Genomic DNA, 23,839 nt, shown 5'->3' with positions numbered 1-23,839 from the left:
ATCATTCCTCTGTTTGACCGTAACTCCGCTCGAGCACACCTTTGTATCAGCATACACTTCGAGCGGGGGCACGATTGGTTATTCTGTTGTCCGAGCTGGGCAACTAATTTTCCGCTAGACGTACTACTCTTCAACCGTTGTTTGTTTGCCTGAGTCGACTTGAGAATAGAGCGTTCATAGTCTGCTCGCAATGGTGGCAGGGGATCTGCAAGGGGTTTCAGCATTTTCACGCACGCGGCGTGATCTTCTGGGGTGACCGGGAACTCTGGCTCTTTCGGCTTCTTGTTAGCCTTGTCAGCCATCCACTGTTGATGCTGGGCGTCTGCCCTCTTAATATTGTCCTCTCCAGTATAGTCCCAAGATCTCTTCTCAAGATCCTTATGAGGTACTTTTGGGAGGGGAGACAACTTACATTTGGGTGATCGGAACCCCTTTCTGGCGCCACTATTAGCGGTGGTACGTTTCCGCTTTTTGCTCTGAACCTCAGTGGACGGAGACGGCTGACGGGGCGGTGGAGAGGGCTGATGCGGCGGTGGAGACGGCTACGCTGGAGACTGGTGAGGCGGCGAAGACGACGGTTGCGCTCGAGACTAGTGTGGTAGCGAAGACGATAGTTGCGCTGGAGACTGGTGAGGTGGAGGCGAAGAAGGATTGCTGCTGTGAGGAGTCAATGGCCTTGGTGGCCAATTTGGAAGCAAGATGTGCTCGTTTGGCCATACAATGGTTTGTTTCTTGACTTCTCCAAGTTTAGTCAAATCCCTATCTTCACCTGCAGGGTAGTCCAGCTTCAGCTCCTCATATTCTTTAATCACTTCATCCACCACGACGACAACGTACCCTTTTGGAACTGGAGAGCAATGCCAAGTTGGATTATGTCCAATTGGTACGGCCATGCTGACCGCCACCGTCAACCTTAAGTTAGCAAGTTTCACCTTTAGCTCACAAGTTGTGCTCTCTGTGATATCATCCACTGGGTAGCGACGAGGAGGAGCCGTCGTCAGTGCATCATCATCACCATCATCCTGGAGCTGCGTGGAAGCGACAATGCTTTTCCGATTCGATGCAGCTTCTATCATGAGCCGCTGAGATTGGCCGCTACCTTATTGTCTGTCGATTTGATCCTATTGCAGCCGCTTTACTGCTTCTTCTATATTACGCGGCCGGTCTGCAGCACCAGCTTTCGCAGCTGCCTCCTTTTCCTTTCTCCTATGATGGCTTCTATCGGTAAATCTCTTCGTTTCCTCGGAAATCGCAAGCATGCACGGCGGGGAGCCTGGTAAGCCTCGTGCTCGCCCTTTGTCCATCATTCCCAAGGGCGCGTGAGAGCTCGTCGTTCTCTCTATCAGGAACGAACCGTCCCTCTTCAACATCCTTTACTGCACGTCTAATGTTCTCGATGTGTAGGGGATTATATCTGTATCTTTGGTTATATATTGCCTTCCCTTCTGCGTCCAACAAGCCCCCATGCCTGTAAAACCAGTTTTTTGTCCGTTCGATCCATCTTAAGGGCTCTGGAGTGATATTGTTAGCCAGAAATGATGCCTCAAGTGCTTCCCACTTAGCCATGTGACTGACGTAGCCACCAGGCCCCATAACATGGTGGTACTTCTTCATACTTGCATTCCTCTTATTTGCTGCAGACTTTTTCAAGGCGTCCTCCGATTTCTTGTACGCCACAAATTCGGCCCGGTAGTCTTTTATCTTCTCATAGCTGTTATCGAAATCTGGAGTCTTATCACGCAAGATAAATTCCTGGTGCAATCTTTTCTTCCAGCCCCTGAATAGATCGGCCATCTTCTTAAGAGCCCACTCCTTGACTTTTTTCTCTAGGGCATCTTTTCGCCTCTTCATTTCCTACTCATTTGGCTCCTCCTCATATGGATCCACCTATGGCGCCGGCAGGGTGAAATGAGTCATGAGCTTTCTCCAAAGGTTTTCTTTGGCTACTGTGCCAACATATGAGACTCCTTCCTCCCTTGGCTTAGTCCATTCTCGATTGGTGATAGGGACGTGGTCCTTAAAAACAACTCTGCATGCCTTCACAAACTTATGTTTTCCATCTGGGGGAGCAACTCGTTGCCCAACATCTGAGACTCTTTCGATCATGTACCTCTTACTGTCATCCATCTTCTTGGTTGGGCCTCGTTTCGTCCAAACTGAAGTTTTTCTCGATCCAGAGGGCTAAAAGAAAGAGCGTTAATATATGTATATAGACGGCAGAGGATTAATTTATTAATATATATGCACCTCTACGGAGCCGCCGGCTTCTCCGTCGTCGAATTCTTCCTCATTGGAGCCGTCGAGTCCTCCCTCACCCGAGGCATGGGCGTCTACCTCACCGGAGCTTCTACCTCCTGTGTTGAGAGACTCATCTCCCTCGCTGGACTCGTTCAGAAACTGATTGGTGACATCGCCAACTATAAAATCATCCCCGCGAATGACACCATGCATCACGTCTTCCTGATATTCGTCTGTGCCGTGTATTGAATCCATAGTATCTGCGAATTAATTAAACATAAAAAACTAAATTAACTAACAACTAAGACTCCCGCTTATATATACATCGAATAGTCCACTTAATTAATGCATCATCGAATAATCCACTTAATATTATCGAATACATAATCTGGAATACATCAATAATACATCTCTCGAATACAGTAATACATCTCTCGAATAATATATAACTGATCAACCAACAAGAGCCGTCGCTGTACTGAGTCGCGGGCGGTGGACACCCAAAGAGGAGGGACCATCACTAGATCATAGCTCGGGTGAGATCCCTGAAGAACCTGCCTGGTATTGGAGGACCTGCCATCCAACGCCTCCATGTAGCGACGGACGTGCTCGTCCTCCTCCCTGACACGGCGACGTACCTCCTTCTCGGTGGCCGGCACCCTCGGCACCGAAAGTGGCCCCCGCGACCGCCACCAAAGAAGCTCCGGGTCGACGACGGGAGCCCGGTTCCTCACCAAGCTGCACGCCCCAGAAGGTAACTCCTCCCAGTGCCAGCCCGGCGGAGCCCAGTCCCGCACATGCTGGCGCCTATCAAGCAGGTGGTCTCTTAGGTGAACATATTGTGTATAAATACAGGACCGAGAATGGAAATCTCGTCGACTAGGTGAACCAGGAGATGCATCATAATATTGAAGAAGGACGGGGGGAACACCAACTCAAAACTGACAAGACATTGGACCACATCCTTCTGTACCCTTTCCAGACGTTCTCGATCGATTACCTTATGATATATTGCATTGAGGAATGCACATAGCTTCACAATGGGTAATCGAACATTTTCTGGTAGAAGCCCCCTCAATGCAACCGGAAGCAACTGCGTCATAATCACGTGGCAATCATGAGACTTCAGGTTCTGGAATTTTTTACTCTACCATATTTATTATTCCCTTTATATTAGACGAGAAGCCAGCAGGGACCTTCATACGACTCAGGCATTCAAAAAATATTTCCTTCTCTGCTTTGGTAAGAGCATAGCTGCTTAAATATTGACGCCCTTTATCAGTCTTCTTGTTGTATGGGCCTTTCATACGTTGTTGCTCCTCCCGTGCTTCTGTTGTATCTTTTGTCTTCCCATACACGCCCACGAAGCCTAGTAGGTTCACGTAAAGATTCTTAGTCACGTGCATCACGTCGATTGAAGACCGGACCTCTAGGTGTTTCCAATAGGGTAGCTCCCAAAATAAAGATTTCTTTTTTCACATGGGCACGTGTCCGGTAACGTCGGCTTTCGGAACAGATTGACCGCCAGGACCCTTTCCAAAGATTAATATTTGATCCAAATCCTTGTCCATAGCCAATAAATCATCACCAGTAGGGAGGTTAGGCTTCTTCCGGTGATCTGCCTCACCGTTGAAATGCTTGCCTTTCATTCTTACGGGATGATTGGTCGGAAGAAATTGACGACACCCCAGGTATACAACCTTCTTAGATTTTTCCAAATATGTACTTTTAGTCTTATCTAAACAGTGCTTGCATGCATTTTATCCCTTGTTTGACTATCTTGAAATGTTACTAAGAGCATGCCAATCATTGATGGTTACGAACAACAATGCTCGTAGGTCAAATTCCCGCTGTTTGTGCTCATCCCACACACGTACACCAAGTTTGGCCACAACTGCAAAATTTCATCAACTAATGGCCTTAGGTACACATCAATGTCGTTGTCGGGTTGCTTCGGTCCTTGGATGAGCACTTGCATCATAATGAACTTCCGCTTCATGCACAACCAAGGAGGAATGTTGTAGATACATAGAGTCACGGGCTAGGTGTTATGACTGCAGCTCTGCTCCCCAAAAGGATTCATGCCATATGTACTTGGACCAAGCCATAAGTTCCTTGGGTCATCTACAAAGTTCGGCCACTCACTCTCAATTTTCCTCCACTGCGACCCATCTACGAGGTGTCTCAACTTTTCATCTTTCTTACGCTCGTCTTTGTGCCATCGCATCAACTTGGCATGCTCATTGTTTCTGAACAGACGTTTCAACTGTGGTATTATAGGAGCATACCACATAACCTTAGCAGGAACCTTCTTCCTGGGGGCTCGTCATCGCCCTCAACATCACCACGTTCATCCTGTCTGATCTTATACAGACATGCAGTGCATACCGGGCATTTGTCCATATTCTCGTACTTCTCACCGCAGTACAGGATGCAGTCATTAATGCATGCATGTATCTTATGCACATCTAATCCAAGAGGGCAGATAGCCATCTTTGCTTCGTACGTAGTCTCGCGCAATTCGTTATACTTTGGAAGCTTCGGCTTCAATATTTTCAGTAGCTTCTCAAATCCCTTGTCAGATAAAACAGTTTTTGCCTTCCATTTCAACAGTTCCAGTGTGGTACCGAGCTTTGTGCTGCCATCTTCGCAATTTGGGTACAACAACTTTTTATGATCCTTTAGCATGGCCTCCAACTTCAGCTTCTCCTTGTCTGTATCGCATTGTCTCTTTGCATCAGAAATGACCCGACCAAGCCCATCAGCGTGCTCATCTGATGTTGGTTGTTCTTCACCCCCTTCTTCTTCATTGGCTTCCATTGTAGTATCAATGTATTCTTCAGTGAACATAGGATAGTTGTCATCATCATCTTCTTCTTCATTGTCTTCCATCATAACCCCTCTTTCTTCGTGCATGGTCCAACAATAATATGTGGGCATGAAACCTCTCCGAAGCACGTGGCCTTGAATGGTTTTCGAGCTAGACTACTCCTTCACGTTTCGACAGTCAACACATGGACAAGGCATAAAATTATCCACTTTCTTTGCCTCAGCCACATCGATAAATTTATGCAGGCCTACAATAAATCCGGAACCGCGTCGTTCATTGTACATCCACCACTTTCGTGCATCGATCTGCATCATACATGAATAGTAAAATGACCATCGTACATGGACACATGCAATATTTTTGTATCAATTACAGATGAAAAGGATAAGGTTAATAACCTCGGTCGAAGATACCATTTTGTGTGAACTTAAGTGTGACTCGGGCATTAGTCCCGGTTCGTAATGTACTCCGAAATGTGTCGGTCACCGTACATCCATTGGTGGTTCATCTGTATTATGAAATTAAGTATATCAAAAAACCATTACAGAACATCATGAATAGAGAAATGACCAAATTAATACAAGTTCATCATCACATTAAAACCAAAGCACAGTAGTGATCAAATGTTATTATTGCAAAAATAATTAAATAAAGTTCTCTCATAAAACAACATACAACTATGTAAAACATTTAAATGCAACAACAAATGCGATCAAAATTGCAACTAAGGTAACAATTGACCCAACAACATAATGATACCAAGCCTCTTTATCAATGGCATATTTTCTAATATTCCTAATCTTCAAGCGCATTTCATCTACATTCAAGCGCATTGCATCCATCTTCAACCGCATTGCATCCATCTTCATCTTGCGATCATCGGCGACATCGGCAACATGCAACTCGAGTTCCATATTCTTCTCCTCAATTATTTTCAATTCTTTCTTCAAGTAATTGTTTTCTTTTTCAACCAAATTTAACTTCTCGACAAGAATTTCTATGTGGATTGGAATTTCCGGTTCACATACCTCCTAGATTAAAAAATATATGTCACGTTGGTCATCATAATTGTCATAAACACTAAATAAAACAAATAGTTATAAAAGATAATATATACCACATCTGAATCATAGACATGACGAGGGCCGACGAAGGCGGATACCAAAACTATCGCACTATATAATAACAAAAAATAATAAAATTAAATAATTTATACAAGTATCTATCTAAATCATACAAGTAAGAAAAAAAATTCTTTTAAAAAGAAGATAAGAACAAGAGGCTCACCACGGTGGTGCTCGTGACGAGATCGACAATGATGAGGACGGGCACGAGACGACACCCTACACATGTGCAGACTCTAAGAAATTAATTTGAGCTCAAATTTTGCATCTAAATCAAAATAACAGTGAGAGATGAAAGGATGAAGTAGCTAACCTTTTAGAACACTTGTGTAGTTGGTGCACCGCCAAACCTAGACAAATATTGAGGAAAATGGAGCTTGGAGGTCGAGCTTGGAGAGGAGAAAGCTTAAGTAGTGTGGCTCGGGCATTTCATCGAACACCTTATGTGCATGCAAATATAGAAGGGTGGCAAGAGCATGGCATGCGCACCTCACACAAGCAAAATACTAAGGAGAGGGTGGGCATCTCTTTGGTCCCGGTTTGTGGCCAGAACTGGGACATAAGACTAACTATAAGTCCCGTTTCTTGCCACAAACCGGGACTAATGCTCCGCGGCACGCCACGCCACGTGGTAGTCGCTGGATCTTTAGTCCCGGTTTTTGCCCCGAACCGGGACTAATGAAATGAAATGAACAGGGACTATTGCCCTGGCAACTCGAACCGGGACCAATGCCTGGCATTGGTCTCGGTTTTAAATTGAACTAGGACTAATGGTATTTTCTGCTCCGGCCGAAAGACCCATTTTATACTAGTGTCTACTTTCCCTCGATGTCGTCGACGGACGCTGTTGGGGATATTACCTGTTGATAACCCGCCCTAGTTGGGCCCGGTCACCAAATCAGGCGATTCATCTAAGCGTGGTTCGGGCCTTGGCCTGGCAAGACCGAAGGTTGTATGGCGGTTTACAACTTCCGGAAGGTCTCCAAGCTTTGGAAGATGGCGACTTAGAGATTGTAAAAGTCACGGTTTGTAGAAAGGACAGTACCCTTGTAACCCCTAGGGACTCGACCTGTATATAAAGGCGAGTCCCAGGGAGGAAGAGGGCAGGTTAGAAATCATCGAGTGCTAGGTCTGGTGAGTTACGCCCTCCTTGTAATCGAAACTCCATCAATACAACTCAAAGCAGGACGTAGGCCTTTACCTCCTCACGAGGGGCCGAACCTGGGTAAATCGTCGTCTCTCTCCCGTTCAACCCCTTTGAGTCGCCACCAAAGTGCGATGGCTCCAGTACTAAGTCCTTTCACGAGGACATCTGCCGTGACAAAACCACGACAGTTGGCGCCCACCGTGGGGCCTGCGCACGGTGGAGTTGAGTTCTCAAAGGGAGCCCTACCAGTGTTTGGGAGCTATGCGGCGGGGCTCATGACCCGGAGCCGCCGTGGGAAGATCTACATCGACAACCTGCAATGGGGACCCGAGGCGGATTCGATCGAATCTGGCTACAGGGTCCCCTTCGGCAAGATCAACGTCTTCATCGACATGATCGGATCATCCGTGCTTGAGCCGGACATCTCCACCGACATCGTCGAGCCGGCCAGGTACGTCCGCCCAGTAGTGACGCCAAATATGACTCGCCCGGTCTTTGTTGGGTTCACGCAGTGATCGAAGGAACCAGAACAGTCAGCGTCCCAGGAAACTACACCAGTAAACACTGATGACGAATCATCCATGGGCGATTCAGATTCAATCCGGTCTCTACATGGGGATTGTCTTGGGGGCTTGTCGCTGGCCATGGACCCCGAAGTCCTTGACCGAACCCGCCGCCAGATCGCCATTTATATGGCTCGGGCGACTCAACCCTCGCAAAACCCAACAGGAGGCGACGGAACCGGCGAAACGTCTAGAAGCCCGGCCGCTGTCTTGGTGGAATTAGCGGCGGAAATCACAAGGCTGATGGTGACTCCCCTCACACCGAAAAACCAGGAGGTAGTAAACGCGGAGTTGGCGAAACTCAGAGAATCAGTGGCAAATGCTCATCGGGATGCCGAGGTGGAGTCCGCCAGGATCGAGACCCGGCAAGCTCAAATTACCGCCGAAAGAACTCGCTTAAATACTGACAACTGGCGGCTCGAAAGACACCAGCGCGCATCCGACGCCGTCCATCAGCGGAGACACCAGGGTCGCCTGCCCCCTGATCTCAACCCGACCCGCCTGTTCGATACTCCACGAACTCCTGGGGTGGGAGCCGCCCCAAGGGGAGGACCGGGTCAACCACCTAACCCGCCGGTTCAGCCAATTGAGGATCACATTCCCCGATTCCGGACACCTCAAGGTCACTTTTCCAACCCAGTGGACAACGTCCTTGCTGCGACTCGCCATTTGGAATCTCTTTTGATTCACGTCAACACTCCTGCCGAGATAGAAGCAAGGAACGTCATTGAGATGTTGAAGGCGGCGGTGGTTCAAAACGCCCAGTTCTCACATAGCCTACATAGGCTGCATTCCACTCCCCAAGCGAGTCACACCGGGAGTCGGCCAGAGGACCAGCTCGCCGTAAACAGCGGGCCGCGACTCATCCCCCAGGACAACCTGCCTGATCATCAGAACCCGCCGGGCCGGGATCTCCCGAACATCCAAGTCGCCCCGGCCCCTCTCGTCGGGAGCGGTGGACGAGTGGGGGTGCCGTGCTTGGCCCCCGCCCTTCACAACGAACGAATGCCCAAGGATTTTAAGGGACCAAGAAAGGTGCCTAACTACACCCCGGACCTTGAGTCGGCATCGTGGATCGAGAGTTATGAAATCACCATGGACATGCTCGACGTAAACGAGGCAGTTTGCGCCAGATACTTCACGATGATGCTCGAGGGGTCATCACGTACTTGGTTAAAAAACTTACCCCCCAACTCCATCCAGACCTGGGCTGAATTGAAAGAGCGCTTCATCAAAAACATCCGAGGAACCTGCAAACGTCCAATGACGATCGTCGATCTGCAGCACTGCGTTCAACGCCCCGATGAGTCAGCCCACCATTGGTCACGGCGGGTTGCGGAAATCATCCATTCATCAGACGGTATTACGGCGGCTCAGGCTGTGTTGATCCTCTAGTAGAATTGCCATTACGAACCCCTGGTACAAAAATTGGGGCGACTCAAGCGAAAGGTCCAAGACATGGGGGAGCTGATGGATACCCTCACTAGGTACGCTCAAGCGGATGACACCAAAGATCCCGGTGAGGACGGTAAAGCTAATTCGCCCAAGAAGGGCGAGTCATCCAAAAATCATACCCGGTTCCAGGGACGTAACCGCCACAATCAAGGAGCCAATGGCAAGAGAAGGCAGCAACAGGAACCTTCATATTTAGTCGCCAATACCAACACCAACAGTGGCAACCAACGCCAGAAGAAAAACAGGGGATATAGTGGTAAGAGGCCGCGTAACTATGAAGAGTTACTCAAGGGCCCTTGCCCGCATCATGCCATGGCAGACGGACCGGCGACTCACTCCTGGGAGAACTGTTTCGTGATGCGGGAGTTTCGGGCGGAGGCGATCAAGAAAAGCCAAAATGATGACCCGGACCAGCGGCAGGAGCAGTTTGCTGCACCCAACCAACGACAGAACCCCTTTGGCGGTTTTCCCGAACCGGGGGCTCAGGGAGGCTCGCAGCCGAGCAACGGCCAGTATCCGGTGCATCACCAGCAGCGGTATAACCCGCCAGGAGCCTTTCAGCAGCCGCCCCCACAGGGGGCTTCGCAGGGTCAGGATGACAACGGAGGCTTTCACAACAACCCCAAACAGTTAAGCAATGGGCAGTATCACGTTTTCACCACCAATGCTTGCAGACGTGATAAGAAGGTGAGTCATCGGGCGTACAGTGTGTCTGAGCCGGCGCTTCCCAGGTACCTCCACTGGTCTGAAGAGACCATATCATGGAGTAGGGAGGATCACCCGCCAAGAGTTGACAATCCTGGCGACTTAGCGTTGGTCGTAGCTCCCCAAGTTGGGGGGTACACCCTGTCCAAAGTGCTAATGGATGGTGGCAGCAGGATTAACATCCTGTATTTTGACACTTTCCAAAGGATGAACCTATTGGAAAAGGACTTGATGCCTTCAACCACGGTTTTCCACGGAATCGTCCCGGGCAAGTCGGCGTACCCCATAGGCCGAGTCAGACTCACAGTGGCATTTGGAATGGCACATAACTACAGGTCCGAGTCGCTGATGTTTGAGGTGGTCAAATTGAAAAGCCCCTATCATGCGCTATTTGGGCGGCCGGCTTATGCCCGTTTCATGGCTCGCCCATGCTATGTTTACCTTAAGCTTAAGATGCATGGTCCTAAGGGACCCATCACAGTTGATGGTGATAGAAGGATTGCAAAGGAATGTGAAGAAGGGGACGCGGCTTATGCGGAAGTCGCCTGCGCTGCAGAGGAGCTCAAACATCATCGGGCCAATGTTGACCCGACGGACATGTCACCCCTAAAGAAGCCAACAACAGATGTTGAGTCGCCCCTCAAGTTCAAACCAACGGATGACACTAAAACAGTCGATTTCGTTCCCGGCGATTCATCCAAGCAGTTCACCATTGGGATGGGTCTGGATCCCAAATAGGAAAGCGCGCTCATCGAATTCATCCGTGAGAATCGGGACATCTTCGCATGGAAACCTTCTGACATGCCTGGTGTGCCGAGAGAATTCGCCGAGCACCATCTTAATGTTGACCCAAAGGCAAAACCTATCCAGCAGTATCTTCACAGGTTTAACGAGGAGCGACGCAAGGCAATCGGGGAAGAGGTTGCCCGTCTCTTAGCCGTCGGATTCATCGTGGAATTTTTCCACCCCAAATGGCTGGCTAACCTAGTTTTGGTACTCAAGAAGAATGGTACCTTACGTATGTGCATTGATTACACGGACCTCAACAGAGCTTGTCCGAAAGACCCTTTCGCTCTTCCCCGCATCGACCAGATCATTGACTCGGTGGCGGGATGCGAACGTTTGTGCTTTTTGGACGCTTACTCTGGATATCACCAGATCAAGATGGCTGTGGAGGATCAAGAGAAAACAGCTTTTATAACCCCCTTTGGGGCTTTTTTCTATGTGTCCATGCCGTTTGGGCTCAAGAGTGCGGGGGCGACTTATCAGCGCTGCATCCAGAATTGCCTCCTCAGCCAAATCGGGCGCAACGTCCACGCCTATGTCGACGATATTGTGATCAAAACCCGCCAGGGGGAGACGCTACTGGAGGATCTCAAGGAAACTTTCGATAATCTGCGGGTGTATCAGATGAAGCTGAATCCCACCAAGTGTGTTTTTGGTGTTTCTGCAGGGAAATTGTTGGGCTTCCTGGTGTCTGAGCGTGGCATTGAAGCTAACCCGGACAAAATCGAAGCAGTTACATCCCTTGGAAAACTGGCAAATGTTAATCAAGTTCAACGAATGGCGGGTCACATTGCGGCTCTTAGTCGCTTCGTAAGCCGCCTAGGAGAAAAGGTGATTCCCCTTTATCAATTACTAAAGAAATCTAACCATTTTGTTTGGACAAATGAAGCAGACGAGGCATTTGAAGCCTTGAAACGGCAACTGGTCAACCCGCCGGTCTTGGCCGCCCCGACTGAGAAAGAACCCATGCTTCTGTATATTGCGGCAAACTCCAAAGCGGTAAGTGTGGCAGTGGTCGTTGAAAGAAAGGAGGAAGGGAAGGAGTACCCAGTGCAACGCCCGGTGTATTTTATCAGCGAAGTGCTAACCCTTTCCAAGCAACGGTACCCACATTGGTAGAAGTTAGTGTATGGGGTGTTTATGGCGAGTCGGAAACTTAAGCATTATTTCCAAGAACATCCTATCACAGTGGTTAGTTCCGCCCCCCTCGGGGACATCATCCAGAATCGGGAGGCAACATGGCGGATTGCCAAGTGGGCAATTGAACTTGGGCCGCATCACGTACGATACACCCCTCGCGCAGCCATCAAGTCTGAAGCCTTAGTTGATTTTGTCAATGACTGGACGGAGTTGCAGGCCCCGGAGGACAGGCCTGATCTTACATACTGGACTATTTATTTTGATGGATCCAGACAGCTGGAAGGCTCGGGGGCTGGTGTGGTACTGGTATCCCCTCAGGAAGATAAATTCTGTTATGTCCTCCGACTCATGTTTCCGTGCACTAACAATGTTGCGGAATACGAAGCTTTGCTTCACGGCTTGCGACTCGCCAAGGAGATGAACCTGACGCGAGTCAGATGTTTTGGCGACTCTGATCTGGTGGCGCAGCAAGTTTCAGGTACCTGGGATTCTCGAGACCCCGTGATGGCGGCTTACAGAAGAGTTGTGTCTGACGTGGCGGGTCATTTTCATGGCTATCAGGTTGACCACATGGATCGGCGCCTCAACGAGGCAGCTGACGCCCTTTCACGTCTTGGTTCCCAGCGAAAGCCGGTTCCCCCCAATGTTTTTCTGGATATTTTGCATAATCCATCCGTGAGTTTACCATCGGAGGAGGAGTTGGCAATACCGGATCCTGAGTCTCAGTTCGTGGCGGCTCTCCACGTCACGCCGGATTGGGTTCTTCCCTATCTGGCTTATCTCGCCCGGGGCGAGTTACCAACAGACGAGGTTTCGGCCCGTCAAATCGTTCGGCGGAGCAAATCCATGGTGATCATCAATGGCGAATTATATAAGTGGAGTGCCTCTGGAGTTTTTCAACGATGCGTTTCCTCCAAAGAAGGATGCATAATCCTAAATGACATTCATTCCGGGGACTGTGGGCATCACGCTGGGTCACGCTCTTTGGTGTCAAAGGCATTCCGTCATGGTTTCTTTTGGTTGACGACTCATGCAGATGCAGAAGAGATAGTTCGTTTGTGTGAGGGATGCTAGCGTTATGGACGACAGGCTCATGTGCCGGCTCAAGAACTAAGAATGATTCCCATCACTTGGCCTTTCGCGGTCTGGCGGTTAGACATGGTCGGCCCCTTTAAAATGTCATACAATAAGAAAACCCATTTGCTGGTGGCGGTTGATAAGTTCACCAAGTGGGTTGAGGCAGAACCTATTGGAACCTGCGATGCGGAGACGCGGTCAAGTTCTTGAAGAAGCTGATCTTCCGGTTTGGATATCCACACAGTATCATTACTGATAATGGCACTAACCTGTCCCAAGGGGCGATGCAGGAGTTTTGCCATCGAGAGCATATCCGGCTTGATGTTTCTGCGGTTGCTCACCCACAATCTAATGGGCAGGCGGAACGGGCGAATCAGGAGGTTTTACGAGGAATCAAGCCCCGACTCATGGTTCCCTTGGAGAAAACCCCGGGATGTTGGGTCGAAGAATTTCCTTCAGTGCTATGGAGCATCCGGACCACCCCGAACCGGTCCACGGGTTTTACCCCTTTCTTTCTGGTCTACGGAGTAGAAGCTGTTCTTCCTACTGACATAAGGCATGACTCACCTAGAGTCGCCGCATATGTGGAGCAAGACAACGAACTGGCGCGTCAAGACTCCTTAGACGCTTTAGAGGAGGCACGTGACTTGGCTGCGGCCTGTTCGGCCATCTATCAGCAGGATCTACGGCGTTATCACAACCGCCGGGTTAAGAGTCGAACCTTTCAGGAAGGCGACTTAGTGCTTCGGTTGATACAGGATCGTGCTCGCATGCATAAATTGTCACCGCCATGGGAAGGACCGTTCTTCGTCAGCAAAAATCTTCGCAATGGCTCTTACTATCTGGTGAATCTCCGGCCTAACCGGCCAACCACGGAGGCTGAGTCAACTCGCCCCTCGAATATTGCCCACTTGCGGCCTTATTACACTTGAGCTTTTAAGCTCTGCATTTTGTAGGTCTTTCGGTTTTTATTATGAAGCAATCAAATTAAAACGCTTCCCTACTTGGGGGCTTCCTCATTGAGATCAATTTTGTTATCTAGGGTGGCGCTTGAGCTTTCTGACTCGCCCCATCCTGTCGCGACCTTATGAGCCGACGAAGTCATTATCTAGGGTGGCGCTTGAGCTTTCTGAATCGCCCCATCCTGTCGCGACCTTATGAGCCGACGAAATCATTATCTAGGGTGGCGCTTGAGCTTTCTGACTCGCCCCATCCTGTCGCGACCTTATGAGCCGACGAAATCATTATCTAGGGTGGCGCTTGAGCTTTCTGACTCGCCCCATCATGTCGCGACCTTATGAGCCGACGAAATCATTATCTAGGGTGGCGCTTGAGCTTTCTGACTCGCCCCATCCTGTCGTGACCTTATCAGCCGACGAAATCATTATCTAGGGTGGCGCTTGAGCTTTCTGACTCGCCCCATCCTGTCGCGACCTTATGAGCCGATGAAATCATTATCTAGGGTGGCGCTTGAGCTTTCTGACTCGCCCATCGTGTCGCGACCTTATGAGCCGACGAAATCATTATCTAGGGTGGCGCTTGAGCTTTCTGACTTGCCCCATCCTGTCGCGACCTTATGAGCCAACGAAATCATTATCTAGGGTGGCGCTTGAGCTTTCTGACTCGCCCCATCCTGTCGCGACCTTATGAGCCGACGAAATCATTATCTAGGGTGGCGCTTGAGCTTTCTGACTCGCCCCATCCTGTCGCGACCTTATGAGCCGACGAAATCATTATCTTGGGTGGCGCTTGAGCTTTCTGACTCGCCCCATCCTGTCGCGACCTTATGAGCCGACGAAATCATTATCTAGGGTGGCGCTTGAGCTTTCTGACTCGCCCCATCCTGTCGCGACCTTATGAGCCGACGAAATAATTATCTTGGGTGGCGCTTGAGCTTTTTGACTCGCCCCATCCTGTCGCGACCTTATGAGCCGACGAAATCATTATCTTGGGTGGCGCTTGAGCTTTCTGACTCGCCCCATCCTGTCGCGACCGTATGAGCCGACAAAATTGCTATTTTTATTTACCTCACTAGCACTGCCACAAGTTTTTTCTAGACTTTTTTCTTATTCATCTTGAAATATTTTGGGACGGCTGAAATTTGTTATCACTTATTATTCATTAAGATAATTTCGCATATGTTTTTCAAGCTTAGAACAGGTTGATGATCAAAATCACTTTATCCATGGCGGATTAAGCATCATAAAGAAGCTTCAAACGGGGGATCAAGTATTTCAAATCGCCTTAAGGGCGACATGAGGATTATTTTTGAAGGTATCACAAAAGCAGTACCGATTCCTAAAGGAGACCTATTACATGGCTCTTATGGCAAATTCAATGAAGTTTATTCTGTTGACGCCCTTGGATCAGTTTGCTGCGAGCTTTGGCCAACCTCAATCTGCAAGTCGCCCAGTACCCGGTTACACTTGGCTAGAGCGGCAAAGTCATCTTCATCGGTCAGGATTGATGAAAGATCTGCGTCCAAGTCAAAAGGGTTCTTGGGTCGCCATGGAGTTAAGCTGGTCGTCACAAAGGTTGACGGGTTGACCTTCTTGTTCTTACTATCATAAGCAGCTTGGTACTTTGATAAGTCCAGACTTGCAGCAAGTTGAGTCGCCGCCAGACGGGAGTCCTTGACGACACGCTGGTAGTCTTCTTCGACGAATTCTGACCCGTCATCCTTGAGTTGAGGAAAGCCTGCCGCTACTTCTTCTGGGTTGATCTCTGGAGCATATGCTAAGCAGCGACTTAATGTAGTCAGCACTCCCTTCCGGGCGGCTGACCGAGTCAACTCGCCAATCTGGGGAGGAAGCGTGGATAGGCAGCCAAGCATCTTCTTTATGGAGGTTATAGGCTCCTTGGCGCCCATCACTGCTTTCACAGTCATTACACTGCCGGTATATAGCTGCTCTGTCAGCGTGTAAATCGCCTTCAGCGTCAGCATGCAATCATCCTGAAGGTTGGCGGCTCTCGGACCTGTACATGGGGTAATGATAATCAGCGACTCAAGATAAGAGTTATTTGTTTAAAAAAGTCAAAGGTTTAGTATTTTACCAAAGACGGCTTGCGCCATGTTTGAGATATGACGTTTCAAACCGGACAACTCTTGTTGCACGGTAGCTAGCTTGGCTTCAGCTTTCTCTGCTCGCTTTGTTGAAGCATCTTGGTCAGCTTGAGCCCTTTTTAAATCGGCTTTTAGGTTTTCCATCTCAGCTAAGACCAGTTGATACTTCTCCTCCGATTTGGCTCGGGCATCCTGCTGATCAGATAAGCTTTTCTTCAAGTCGCCAAGTGCTGATTCAGTCTGGATAAGAGATTCTTGTTGAAGCACATGATAAGGGGCAAGTCTCAGAACTATTGCAAGCAATATCCCTGACACTTGGGGGCAAATGTATAATTTTTTCAGACAAAATTATACATCATCAAGACCCGGCTCATCTTTTTACTGATGACCCGGCCCTTGGGGGTTACTGGTCGAAAGGTTTTTCTAGTCATCAAGACCCGGCTCATCTTTTTACTGATGACCTGGCCCTTGGGGGTTACTGGTCGAAAGTTTTTCTAGTCATCAAGACCCGGCTCATCTTTTTACTGATGACCCGGCCCTTGGGGGTTACTGGTCGAAAGTTTTTTAAAGTCATCAAGACCCGGCTCATCTTTTTACTGATGACCCGGTCCTTGGGGGTTAATGGGGATAATATAGTATACAACAAAACTTACCTCATGTTTATTTTTTAGCATCCGAAGCAGGCTTTTCTCCATCTCATAACTCGCCTCCAGGCGACTTACAAAACTAGAGCAAAGTTCTTTGAATTCCAAATGTTCATATTCAGAGAGCTTAGCCTTGGAGAGTCCAGACTCAGGAATGGTTTGAGATGACGATGGCACATGCTTTGTTAAAACCGTTGTGGCCGGTTTAGAGAAGCTCAGCGTCCGGGTCTTCTGCTGTTGTCAATGGACTTGGCGGCTTGGGGGCATCCATTGTTTCCTTGGACGAGCTAGGAAGATCCACTTGATCCTCAGGTTTGTCTTGGTCCGGGTTATCTTGGATCGGCGCCGGCTCTTTGATGGGCTCTGATATTATGATAGGAGTTGACCCGCTGGTTTTCCTCTTCTTCGCATGTGCCCTGAAAGAGGGAAGAGGCGTGTTTAAGGACTGAAAATTTATCACCATCAGATTCAAAGTAAAATTATCAAAGGACTTACCCAGGGACACGGATCATTGGCGGAAGTGTCAACATTACTAAGTCGCCGGATGTAGGAGGAGAATTCTGCAAGAGTTGTAGGTCGAAGATAGAAGCGGGTTACAAATGCAATCCAAAGAAACATGAAGAAGTGTTGTTCATGGGTACCTCATTTGGCCTTTTCTTGTTCTTTGTTGGTAAGCCGGACACCAGATCACCGGAATGACTTCGGGTCTTCCGATTTGAAGTGTATTGTGCTTTCTTCAGAAGAAAATTTGGGTCCAAACAAGCATTTGGATGTGAGAAGGGAACTTTCCCACAAATTCGCCTGGCCGGCTTAGGTGGAGAAGGAGATGAATCGGAGGAAACAGAAATTACCTCTACGGAATCCTCCTGGGTTTTGTTGTTTTCATTCTATTCAAGAGATGCAGAGATATAAATACAAAGTTAACAGTAATGGATGGCGAGTGAAGAGAAGATAGCTTTTTACCTCCGAAGGTGCGTCGCCGACTTGAGATTCATCGGCCTCGGATGGTTCGGCCACAGCAGCTTTGCCCTTGCCCTTGGTTTTCTTCTTTGGGGGCAGCCTAGCTTGCTTCATGGCTGACTTTTTGGGCTTCTTGGACCAAAATTTATCACCTTTCTGGAATGGCATATGTTATAAAAGGCCATAATTCGAATGAAACATAAGGAGTAAAGACAAAAGGCGGGTGAAAGTTGCTTACCTTGGGCGCCAGATTAATCTTGCGGAAGGGTTTAAGGCCTATTTGGCCGCATTTTCCCGCAGGCTCGCCGGTCAGCTTCTTGATGATGGTGACAATATCATTTTCCATTAAAGCCGTGCGGAAGTAACATTGAGGATGATCTAGGGTGCCGTCAAATTCGCACATTAACCCGTCCCGGCGACTTAAAGGGAGGATGCGCCATTCGACCCAGCAGCGGATCTAGTCAACCCCAGTAAGGCCGTTGTTTGTCAGAGATCTTAACTCGGACAATACCGGGATAAAATCTGATTCCTCCTCTTCGGTGAGCTTGTCCAGGAGCTTGAAATTTGTTGGAAGGCGATCTTCCCTATAACCTAGAAGCTTGTTTTCGCCTACAGGCGAGGTCTCTTGACAATAGAACCAAGACTCGCCCCAGCCTTTGGGGTGGCTTGGCATGGCGAGTGACGGAAATGGGCTATCCCTGCGGCGCTAAACATTTACACCGCCGAGCTCCAGGCTGGGGCCGTTGTGAAATTCCGTTTGGCGATTTAAGTGGAAGAAATACCAGAATAAGGGAACTGAGGGTTCCATCCGCAGGTAAGCCTCACAGAACACTTGGAACTGGCATAGGTTGCTTATCGAATTGGGCCCTAGATCCTGGAGGCGGACGTTCATGAAAGCCATGGCATCTCTAAGGAACTTCGATCCAGGTGGCTTAAAACCCCGCTCAAGGTGTTCGACGAAAACAACTATCTCCCCTTCTTTGGGATTGGGAATTTCCTCTCCGAACCCGGTACGCCAACCGATAACATCCTGAGGGTCCAAATTTCCCGTTTTCACATAATCCTCTAGTATGGCATCATTGACCTTGGTAGGGAGCCAGTCACTTTTGAAGACGGTGACCATGCTACAAAGGAATAAAGTACGGGTGAATTGGCACGCCTGAACATCTACTGTAAGAGGTGAAACAATTTCATTTGACTCGCCAAGTAATTCGTCCGTGGGTTGAGGAGAAATCTTGACCCGCCAAACAAAGGCCCGAGTCAGGTTGCTATGGCGACTTATGAAGTTTGGCTACTTACAAGAGTTGTGTCTTAAGGCGTCAGAGGCATTTATCCAAAAATGGTGAAGTATGAAGACTACAAACAGCTTTCACGTAACGAGCGGTAGATTATGGATCTACTGGACAGCTGAAAATAAATGTGGAAAATGATCGGATACGGCAACCTACGACCAAGATAGGATAATGTTGTTGGTTTGGTGAAATATTACTCTAAGCGTGCAGATCGAGGGCGGACAAATAAAGGTATTAGAGACATTGGTTTTCTCGTCGTCATCGATATCAACTAAATCAAGGACAAGTAACAACTATTCAGGAAAGCATCAAGAACATGGCAGTGATGAACTTCGAAAAAGAATGGGGATCTGCTCTTGAGTAAACGGAGACCTAACCTGGTGGGTTTGGCTGGAGATGGTCGATGGCGACGAAGGTTTCTGGAGGGGTGTGAAAGCCTCGGTCGGGCGCGGAAATCTTCGGCGGCGACGAAGTGCTTGGCAGCAGCAAAGTGGTCGACGACGATGAGGTGGTCGAGGATGGCAAACAGCTCGGCCGCGGTGAAGTGCTTGACGGCGATAAGATCCTTGGGCGGCACCAAAGTTTTCGGGCGACGATAAGAACTGCGGCCAGTGGCGGAGCTCTCGGAAGGCAATAAGGGTTTTTGCTGTGATAATGGGGAGAAGGTTGACAAGACTGGTGGGTGGAATGCACCAGACCTGTCCCCCCACCTATTTAACAGGGCAGGCGCTGGAATCGAGGCGCCATGAGCGGGAACCGCCAAAGGATAAAAGATTCGACATAATGGCGCTCCGAAAATTTTGGGATAGCAATACCAAAGGATCTGTTCGGATTACGTCATTATCTTTTCCAGAATTCAAGGGATAAGAAGATACCAACGAGAAATGGTTTGGCGATTTAAGTTTTCCACGACAGATGGCGGGTTAAGTTCATGGTGTATGGAGGAGGATGAAAGATGAATCGCCCTTAACTGAGCAAGAATATTGGAGTGAAGAGAATTCAAGTCAATCTGGGGCCTAATGTTGGGGATATTACCTGTTGATAACCCGCCCTAGTTGGGCCGGGTCACTAAATCAGGCGATTCATCTAAGCGTGGTTCGGGCCTTGGCCTGGCAAGACCGAAGGTTGTATGGCGGTTTACAACTTCCGGAAGGTCTCCAAGCTTTGGAAGATGGCGACTTAGAGATTGTAAAAGTCACGGTTTGTAGAAAGGAAAGTACCCTTGTAACCCCTAGGGACTCGACCTGTATATAAAGGTCAGTCCCGGGGAGGAAGAGGGCAGGTTAGAAATCATCGAGTGCCAGGTCTGGCGAGTTACGCCCTCCTTGTAATCGAAACTCCATCAATACAACTCAAAGCAGGTCGTAGGCCTTTACCTCCTCACGAGGGGCTGAACCTGGGTAAATCGCCGTCTCTCTCCCGTTCAACCCCTTTGAGTCGCCACCAAAGTGCGATGGCTCCAGTACTAAGTCCTTTCACGAGGACATCTGCCGTGACAAAACCACGACAGACGCGGACGTGCTGGCCATCAACTCATCGAGCTCCATGCAGCCAACTTCTTTCTCCCTCGATAGGGTGTGGTTTCATCAACTTGATGGTGGATGGCATCGTCTTTGCTAGCCACGATTCCCACTCCGCCGTGCTCCCCTTTGTGCATGCATGGAGCAACTCAATACTCCCTCGTCATCTGACTTGAAGCGGCAAGTTGCTGGACCCTACACCTGCGTGGAGCGACAACTTGCTCCATCGGGCTACGCAAGGGACGTGGAGCCGCGAGTTGTGTGGCTCTTATCTGATGGACTCGGTGGGCCACCAGCCGACTTTTATGCGGAAGAACTGCTCTTCCACCTCGTCGAATGCCATCAAACGGGTGGAGAAAATGATTAAAAGATGAGATGGGGAGCGAAGCAGTGATGCATTTCTTGCCCTCCATTTTCCCACATTAGCGCAACTCCAACCGGTCGACCCGCATGGACACCGATTTTGTCCGTTTTTGTTCATTTGGTTCGATTGTCCGCGCGTCCATGTCCTCTCGTGGTTTTGTCATGGCAGATGTCGTGGGGTGGCTGATGTCTACTACACAACCTTCTTGTAGACTCGTGTCGGGCCTCCAAGCGCAGAGTTCTATAGGACAATAGAAAATTTCCCTCAAGTGCGGGCCAATCTGCCACCGCTCCATCATCGCTACACCAGTCACTTATCGATGAGGTGTCGAACTCCAGATAGCTAGGTGGCTCTCGTTAAGTACGTGGCAGCGTGCCAGAAGACAGATTACGACCCGTTGACACCCGTTCAGAGGCATGTCAAGACCCCAAGCCATGGCTAGCTCATAGGTGTCACGAGCTTGCTGGGAACGCACCCCCGTTCACCACCTAAGGCCGCATTTATGGCGCTTTGTCTTAAGTGCTAGAGTTAGGTATTGTAGCACTGTTAGCTATCTGATCATGACTGTTTTCCACTGTGGATGCCCCTTGAGCTATAAAAGGAGGCCTGAGGCAACCTAGCAAAGGATTTGGACACATGGAGATTCTACACTCAGTAGATTCGGATCCCCAGGGGATTAGAGCCAAGTGTACTTGTATGTACGTGATAGCTCTCCACGGCAGCCCTTGTCGGGGCAGAACTCCATGCGAACTTCATCTTCCTCAATTAATCCACCAAAGCAGGAGTAGGGTGTTACGCTTCACAATGGCCCGAACCTGGGTAAAAACACACGAGTCTCGTCACCGTGCCACCTCTTAGTTTCTTCTGTTTGTGCCACACGACCTCCCTGTCGAACCACAAAGGGGCCAAAGGTCCCATAGGTGACTGCGTGCACACTTGCACTGACATCTTTGGCGCGCCACGCAGGGGCCTTTGTTCATGCAAATCTGAGATTGCGAGTAGCGTGTTGATCTTCGTCGTTGTTTCCTTTTCACCATTGCTCCCAAGAAGAAGACTGGCGCGGATGTTGATCCTTCTACTTTGAAGGCCATGGTGATTGTTGTTGCAAACGCTGCTGGAGCCGCGGCGGCATATGGCAATGTGGGCACCGCGGGTGATGCGGTCGGTGTAGGAGGCGCCACCATCATGTCCCCCATGGCAGAAGCTGGAGCAAGGAACGCCGGAGGCAAGATGCAGCGACGTCATGGCGAGCTTCGCCCTGGTGCTGTGGGCGAAAGGGACACTCCAGTATCCCCGTTGCCACTGCATCAGCAGCCACAACCACAACAGTGGCACCCAATCCAAAGCAAGCCGAAATCCACTAGTTGCACCTGCTAGAGGCATTACTACTGGGCGTGTGCCTCGTCTAGAGCAAGACGAAGTGTTGAGCGGGACCACGGATGCATGAGCTCAGCCTCCCCCGTGCCAGACTGCTACGGCGACCGGTGCACGATGACAAGGGCATGACAATGCTCCTCCTGGTTCCACCAGGAGTCGAGCGATGTCGCGTTCCACCTCTCTGCCCATGGCGGCCACGGCCACGGCCAAGGTTGGTATTAATGAATCAATTAAAGCTTTATATGTTTCCATACATGAAAGTAAGAAAAGAACCACTATGCTTAGAGCTAAAAGAAAATTTCTAGAAAGAGCATTTCCCGAATGCTTTTATAAAAATGATGAAGAGATTAAAATGATTGGTGTTTCTTCTATTGATTCCCTATTTAATAATGTTAAAATAAATGATGAGGGGACTGAAGAGGTGTCAACTTAGGTAGAGGGCGTTCCCATGATTTGAAGGGTGAAAATCTTATTGAAAAATTTGACAAAAGTGGGATCGAAGAGGTAAAAACTTTAGCTAGTGATTCACCCACTATTTTGGATTGCAAATTTTTAAATTTTTATAGCTGCTCTTTGTTTGAGTGTATTTCTATGTTGCAATCTATGATAAGTTCACTCAATGCATATGAACAAAATAAAGCTTTTACTAAACATATTTCGGATGCGGTGATAAAAGCTTTGGAAGAAAAGAAAGAGCTAGAGATATCAATTCCTAGAAAGTTACATGATGAATGGGAACCCACCATTAAGATCAAAATGAAAAAATTTGAGTGTTATGCTTTATGTGATCTGGGTGCTACTGTTTCAACAATTTCGAAATCTCTTTGTGATGTGCTTGGTCTCACCAATATTGAAGAATGTTCTCTTAATTTGTACATGGTGGATTCTACTATTAAAAACCTATGGGAAGAATTAATGATGTTCTTATCTTGCAAACATGAATTATGTTCCAATAGATTTTATTGTTCTTGATATTGAGCGCAATCCGTCTTGTCCAATAATTATTGGTAGACCGTTCTGGCATACTATAGGGGTCGTGATTGATAAAACGGAATATTAAATTTCAGTTTCCACTAAGAAAAGGCTGGAACACTTTCCTGGAACTAAAATTAAATTATCATATGAATAAATCATAAGGGCAACCTATGGATTAATCGCTAAGGATGACATCACTTAAAATTTGTGCGATATGCCTAGCTAGGGGCGTAAAACGACAGTGCTTGTTGGGAGGCAACCCAATAAATAAAAATTATTTTCACTTTTTCTTTCAGTTCTTGAGAGTTTGCACAATTATTCTAATGTTATAATTGTGGTTTTTGTGTTTTATTTAGTGTTTGTGCCAAGTAAAGCCTTTGGAATCATGTGGGGTGTTATTTGCTTTAATCCTGTTGAAAAACATAAACTTTTTCATTCAGTAGAAAAAATCCTGAAAATAACAGAAACGACAAAAGTGTCTGAATTTTTTACATAAAAATTATGTACAAATTGTAGGGGAACGTTGCATGGAAAACAAAAAAAATTCTATGCACACGAAGACCTATCATGGTGATGAT

Source organism: Hordeum vulgare, chromosome 1H (genome assembly GCF_904849725.1).
Source record: "Hordeum vulgare subsp. vulgare chromosome 1H, MorexV3_pseudomolecules_assembly, whole genome shotgun sequence".
NCBI lineage: Eukaryota > Viridiplantae > Streptophyta > Magnoliopsida > Poales > Poaceae > Hordeum > Hordeum vulgare.
The sequence above is the reverse complement of the archived record's forward strand: the minus strand, read 5'-3'. Positions refer to the sequence as shown.